Raw genomic sequence first — 6,921 nt, forward strand, 5'->3', positions numbered from 1 at the left:
TGTATTTAGGCCTGCGATAGGGGCAGGTGTCTCCAGACAAGGTGACAAGAGCCTACAGGTGGAGTTCAGGAAGGGCTGTCTTAGGCAACAGGCCCTATGCCTCCTCACTCCCAGGCCCAGTCTGAAAACTCTCCTAGGGCTAGTTTATCCCAGCGGAGGAATGAGTCTGGGTTCCTGTAGTGGTGTTGATTGCCAGCCCGACACTACCTAGAACCACCTGAGAGATGGGCCTCTGGGCGTGCCTATGGAGAATGGAGACGAGATTAACTAATGAGGAAAGACCTTGTTAATTAGAGGTGGGACCACGGCCTGGTCAGGGGACCCTAGGTGATAGGTGGAGAGGGGAATCTTTGGGACAACATCCCATCATTCTTCTTTGCCTCTTGAGTGTGTTATTCAACATCACCAACTGATCCAGGCTCCTGCTACCCTCTGACTTTTTGGTCATAATGAACGTTAATCCGGAAACTTTGCGCCAGAATAAACTTGATCTCCTTCAAATCACTTTTGTCTAGAATATTCTTTCACAGCAACAGAAAAAGAAATTAAGACTAGATAAAGACCTAGTCATGCAGGATGCAGAGTGAGTCAGGGCTCCTGGGGTACAGAGGGAGCACTCAGGGCCGGGGCAAAGGTCCTAAAACTGTCTGACCCATCCTGAGAGGCCACTGTGCACAGTGGAAAGGTCTCACATCTGCTGAGAAGCAGAGGTGGTGCGGAGGTGAGAAAACCTCAAGATTTTGAAATGTTTCCCCCACACCTTCACCTCCATGAGAACCCTCTAGATTCTGCCCACCCCTGCTTTCTTGGGGGAGCGGGCTGTGTGTAGGCGGAAACAGGTGGTCAGGAGTCATGGCTTCCAGTCCTGGCTCTGATGGTCAGGTCATTCTGTGAGTGAGGCTGGTTCTCCCGGGCATCCTCTCCCTGTCTGTCTGACGGGGGAACCGTAGAATCTACACCATCACTCTGCCTCCCGGAGCTACTGGGAAATGACATGGCAAGACAGGGCTTTGTTGATAGAATTCTGGCATCAGCCATGGGAAGAACCACCCCAGGATCTCAGTATCTTCCTCTTGCCTTCCCCTAAAGCTGTCCCCGGGAGAGGAAGGTGACTGTGACTTCTGCTGGTTTACTTCCTGCGGCAGGGACCTGCTCAGCTCTGAGCACAGGAACTCACAGTTCTGCTGTGTCACCTGTACACTCACTCATTTCTGCCACAAGAAAGCTCTCTCAAGAGTGAACCTCTAAGCCGGGTGGTGGTGGCACATGTCTTTAATCCCAGCACTTGGGAGGCAGAGACAGGCAGATTTCTGAGTTCAAGGCCAGCCTGGTCTACAGAGTGAGTTCCAGGACAGCCAGGGCTACACAGAGAAACCCTGTCTTGAAAAAGCCAAAAAAAAAAAAAAAAAAGAGAGTGAACCTCTAAGCCTGTGTTCCTTACAGTACCCAGCATCCATGACTAGAGCTGGAAGGCTCAAGGCTGGGAATCAGGATATGGAGCTCTGGTCCCACATCTGAAACAAAGGACTTGCCCTCACTGGGCCTACGGGAACAGGCCTCCCTTTTCCCTGCAGTACCCAGAAAGTGGAAAGTCCAAGAATTTCAAGGCAGGAAGACACAAGACTTCATACCGAAAAGTGTGGAAGCCCTAAAATAGGGAGAAACTCTAAGTGCTACGTGAGATATGAATGGCTGGAGAGAGATGCCACTCTGCCCAGGGGAGTCTGTATGTAGGGTGGAGCCACCCGCCATCACTGCCTCATTCCTCTCCTCGATCCTGCTCCAGCATCCCCACGGAACCCCGTGCCTCCTACTCTCTGCCACATGCTGCGGGCTCTCTCGGATGCTCTCAGCTTCGCCCAGAGGTTCCATGGTCCGGGGACCTGAAGTTCGCCTGAGTCCCCACGAGAACCAAGTGGCTAGGTCATTATCATCTGAAGTCCAGGATCCAGTGGGCTCAGTTTGTTTGGGTGGGCAGAACAGCAGGCAGACCTCAGCAGGCCTAAGAGAGGAGTGCTGACTCAGGGTCCCCAGGGCCAGGACACAGAGGAGCCGCCGGCCAGTGGCTTGGGCAGATTGTGCAGACAGTCTGGATTGCGGAGGAGCTGGCGGCGCGAGGCCCGGCTTGGCGCGGGTGGCTGTGGGGGAGGCTGGAACTGCAGACTATTTTTAGGCTCCTGTTCGATTTGAGAGACGAGGATGCTCCAGGCTACAAGGCTTTGTTCCCTGGGGGGAAAGACTAAGGTGGCCCATTCCCCTGTAAGTCACCATAACCCCACCGGGACCTCAAGGCCTTCAGAGTTTCCTCTTTTGTCCCTAGGGACCAGTGTTGGGGACAGAAAGTGGCCTGGAAGCATCTCCATCAACCCCATATGCAAACACTGTGTGTCGAGGTGATTTCCATACTATTTGCAAACTGCCCGACTTCCTGAACAGAAGGAATTGAAAGTCCCCTTCTTAGAAAACTCTCAAGGGAGCAGGGCATTCACCCAGGCACCCAAGTCCACCTTGAGCTGCCCTCCTGAGAGGCAGCAGAGCTACAAGCTAAGAAGGACAGATGGGGGCGGTAGCTCAGTGGTGGAAGAGCCACATAGGCGCCGAGCAGCAAATGTGTTCCACTGGGTGAACTGGTCTCTCCCTGCGGAACGTGGGCTCCCTCGCTCCATCTGTGAACATCTTATTGAACACCTACTATATGTTCCACACTGTTCTAGCTGCTGGAGAATCAGTTGCGAACAAGACAAAATTCTCCACACTCTCTGGCACTGGCCAGTAGGAATGTGATATTGAGCCACATAGATAATTATAAATTTTCTAGTAAGCCACATTAAGAAAAAGTTGTTTTTTTTTTTAAATGGGTGAAATTAGCCGGGTGCAGAGATAGAGACTTGTAATCCCAGCAGCCGGCAGCAGTGACAAAAGGAGCCTCTGTGAGTTCAAGGTCTACATGGGGTGTTTCAGACCTATCAGAGTTACACAGTATAACTCTGTCTCAAAAGTAAAATAACAAATAGATTGTAGGGGGGCTGGAGAGGAGGCTCACTGTTCTTTCATAGAACCTGGGTCCTTGCCCAGTACCCAAAGCAGGCGGTTCACAACTACCTGTAACTCCAGTTCCTGGAGATCCAACACCCTCTGGCTTCCAGGGCACCCACACACAAGGTGCACATACAATCACGAAGGTGTATACGTGTATACATGAACAAAAATAATAAATGGATTTTAAAAATAGCCAGGTGTAGTAGCACATCCCTTTAATCTTAGCACTTGGGTGGCAGAGGTAAGCAATCTATTTGAAGCTAGCCTGGTACATATAGTGAGTTCCAGGCCAGGGCTACACAGTCAGACACACCTCAAATAAAACAAAATAATAGCCGGGCAGTGGTGGCTCACACCTCTAATCCCAGTACCTGGGAGGCAGAGGCAGGCAGATTTCTGAGTTCTAGGCCAGTCTGGTCTACAGAATGAGTTCCAGGACAGCCAGGGCTACACAGAGAAACCCTGTCTCGAAAAACCAAACCAAAACAAAACAAAACCCAAAATAACAATAATAACAAACCAAACCTATCATTGCAATGTGTTGTCCACATAGCAATTTAAGATAAATGCCTGTCCCGTATTTAGATTTTTTTGAAGTCTAGTGTGTCTTTTACCATTGCTAGACATCCTAAATCAGATAAGTCACATTTGGAGGGCATAGTAACCCCGGAAGGGTAGAGTTGTAGAAGAAAACACTCATCTGAATCCGGAGAAAGAAATGCCATAGTTGATAACTGACATCTGTAGCTGCAGGAACAGTAGCTAGGTCAAGTGGCAGGCCTGTGTCTATCCAGGGTGATGCAGGCCCAACCTTAAGGGCCCTTCCCTGTGCCTCTCCAAGACCATGCCCTCTGCTTAACCTGGAACAACTGCCTGTCTAAACGCAGAGCCCTTGTCAGGGTCAAGGCCAGCGGTTCTGGCACCAAGTGCCTCCAGGATGTGGTCCTGTGTCGTTCCCTTTGTGGGGCTGGCTCCCTGCCACTGGTGACCCTGACAATATGTTTGTTTTCTCCCCAAAGTTTCTTCCTCCCCAGCTAACCAGTACCAACATAAAAGAACTTCCTGAGGCTGATATAGCTGTTTCAGATTGCTTTCCACGAGCCCACACCCACAGACCTCCTGTCTGGCACCCTCACTGGGATCACCCACCCGAGCTGGGATGCCTCCATATTCTTCCTCAGCTAGATAATAACAGACTAAAATTAGGCTTCGGAAGGAGTTCTGAACACCAAAGGAAGAGTGTGGTGTTTTGGTTGAAGCAGGTAAAGATCAAGTATGAGAACTAACTAGACCTCAGGCTCCACCCCTCTTATCCTCCTCATTACCATCCCCCCACCCACCCATTCCCCTTCCCCCCTCCCCCTCCCCCAACCCTCCCCCTCTTATCCTCCTCATTACCATCCCCCCACCCACCCATTCCCCTTCCCCCCTCCCCCCTCCCCCCTCTCCCCATGCCCTGTCCTGCAATGACTCCTTAGCACCTGCAGGTTAGAGACCTGGGGCCTCAGCTCGCAGGGTCTGGCACGTGGTGAAGTTGTCCAATCCTGACATTCCATCCTCTCATCTGATATATTCATCCAAGTGTGTGGAGTGCCTCCTGGGACTAGGCACTGGTCCAGGTGTTGGGGATATAGCTGTGAGACGCACTGGCGAGGCTTCTGGCCTTTGTGGAGTTCACTGTACTTCATAGCCTGGCCCACAAGCCCATACACCCCTGTCCCTTCCTTGGCAAAATGGCTTCTTTCTCTCCAATTGCCATACTCTTCTTGGGGCAGGGGAGGTTATATACCCTCTAAAGCCTTTTCTGAGCATGCCAGGTAGATTGGGTGACCCACCCCTCTGACCTGGGGTCATCTCATCAATGGTCCTAGCTTCTGTCCCCTACAGTGCCTTTTCTCCTAGGGCCTGACATCTACACACATTCTTCCAAATGTTTCTTCTAGCCTCTGGAGCAAGCAAGCTGCGGAGTGATGAGCCCAGAGATCCTCACTGTGGGTCATCAGGAAATCCCCATCTGGACGCATCCTCCTTCCTGTATCCCAGGGAGACAAATCACAGGGATCAAGGCGTGGGAGTTCCAGGAACAGTAGATGGAAGACCGAAGAGTGGGATCATAAGGGATGAGGGTAGCTCAGGGTTCATGGGCCAGCAGGTAGAGGGAGTGGCTACAGGGATTTTAGAGACAAACTGGCCTCTGTTGCCTGCCAGGGGCCCAGGAATGACAGGAAACAGGGATCTCCAGGTGAGCTCCCCAGGGGCTAGCCTTTGGTCCTAAGCAGACTTTGCCCTTCCTTTGCTTCCAAGAGAGAATGCATAAGGCAGAGGTGGAGGGATGAGGCTCACTCCCATCCCAGCATCCTCGGCATCATGGATATCCAGTGGCCATCCTAGCAACAGATCTGCTTGCCACTGAGCCTAGCTTAACAGTCCTACCCACCCACTGCCGGACCGAGGCCCCTGGTGCTGATCACCCATCAGGGCAAACAGACAAGAGCTTTGTTCCCAAGCTGCCTGTGTCGGATGGCTCATTTACATGGGATCTACATGGACTCTTACCATGCCGGGATACACAAGGCTCCTGCCTGGCTGGACCTTTCCTGGTGCCTTTGTAGAGACAAAGGAGTGTGCTTAATCACTCAAGTGCCTCTTACACACTCATCAGGATACCCTGAGCATTCCCAAAGGGAAGAGGGAGGCGGGGATCACCCTAGAGGTCTCCCAGTGACCTGGAAAGGGTCAGGGTTAGACTCACATTCCCCACCAGTTGCTCTGCTCACTTGGGGACTGAAGTCAATTTCTTTCCTTCCTTCATCTGAGGTCTCTCTGCGGAGGCTGTGAAGTCATCTGCTGCTGCTAACTATAAGGTGGAGGACAAATAGACTGAACTAGACCCTGTGAAGCTCTGGAGGGGAGGAGTCTGCCCCAGACCACAGTAGGCACTGGCAGCTGAGGACTCTGCTCCAGCCACAGATCTGGTCCCTCAGATGCCTCAAGGCCTGTAGCCCCTACCATTTTCACTAGTTTTGCCACCCTGGGAAGATTAAGAAGAAAAAATGTCCTAATCATAAGCCCTAGGCTAGTCCAAATGAGCAGGAAGTGCTGTGGGTGAGGGCTATCCCCGTCTTAGGGACTCTTCCATAGCACACTGGAAGCTTGGCCAATTCAAGGAAACAGTCCCCAGCTGGCCATGCACCCTTCTCTAGCGGTCACTCCTCCAACAGAAAAGCTAAGAAACTCCAAAGGCCTGGGTCCCTAAAGAGGACTGAAGAGATAGTGTAGTGGTTGAAAGCATGGCTGCTCTTCAAGGACCCAGGTTCGATTCCCAGCACCTACATGTTGGTTTACTACCATCTGTAACTTCACTTCCAGTGGAGTTACACCCTCTTCAGGTTCCCGCATGCACTAAGCATGGACATGATGCACAGACATTCATTCAGACAAAACACCCATATACATAAAATAACATAAACTTTATAAATATAAATTATATATTTATAAAACAATAATTTATATATTTTAAAATCATAAAAACAAATTATAAAATGTGATTTATTTAAATAAAACTATATATATATATATAATACATTTTTACTGGGACAGAGAAAACTGGAAGGTCCCTGGGGGAACATCTGTGCTGAGCTGTCAGGCATTACCCCACATCTGTCCTGTTGCCACTGTCCCTAATCCTGACCTCCATCCACTGAGCAGCCCTGCCATTTCTCACCTGCCTCTGCTCCAACCCTTTCTCCAACAGGGGATGCTCAAGATGGAGACGGAATGGCACGCAGCCTCCTCTGTCCCAATGCCCTCTCTTTTCTTTCCTAGCAGCCTGGCCAAGAGCAACCAACCATTCCTTGGTCCTATCTTGGCATCACCAGTCCT

This window comes from Apodemus sylvaticus, chromosome 7 (assembly GCF_947179515.1).
Source record: "Apodemus sylvaticus chromosome 7, mApoSyl1.1, whole genome shotgun sequence".
Taxonomy (NCBI): Eukaryota; Metazoa; Chordata; class Mammalia; order Rodentia; family Muridae; genus Apodemus; species Apodemus sylvaticus.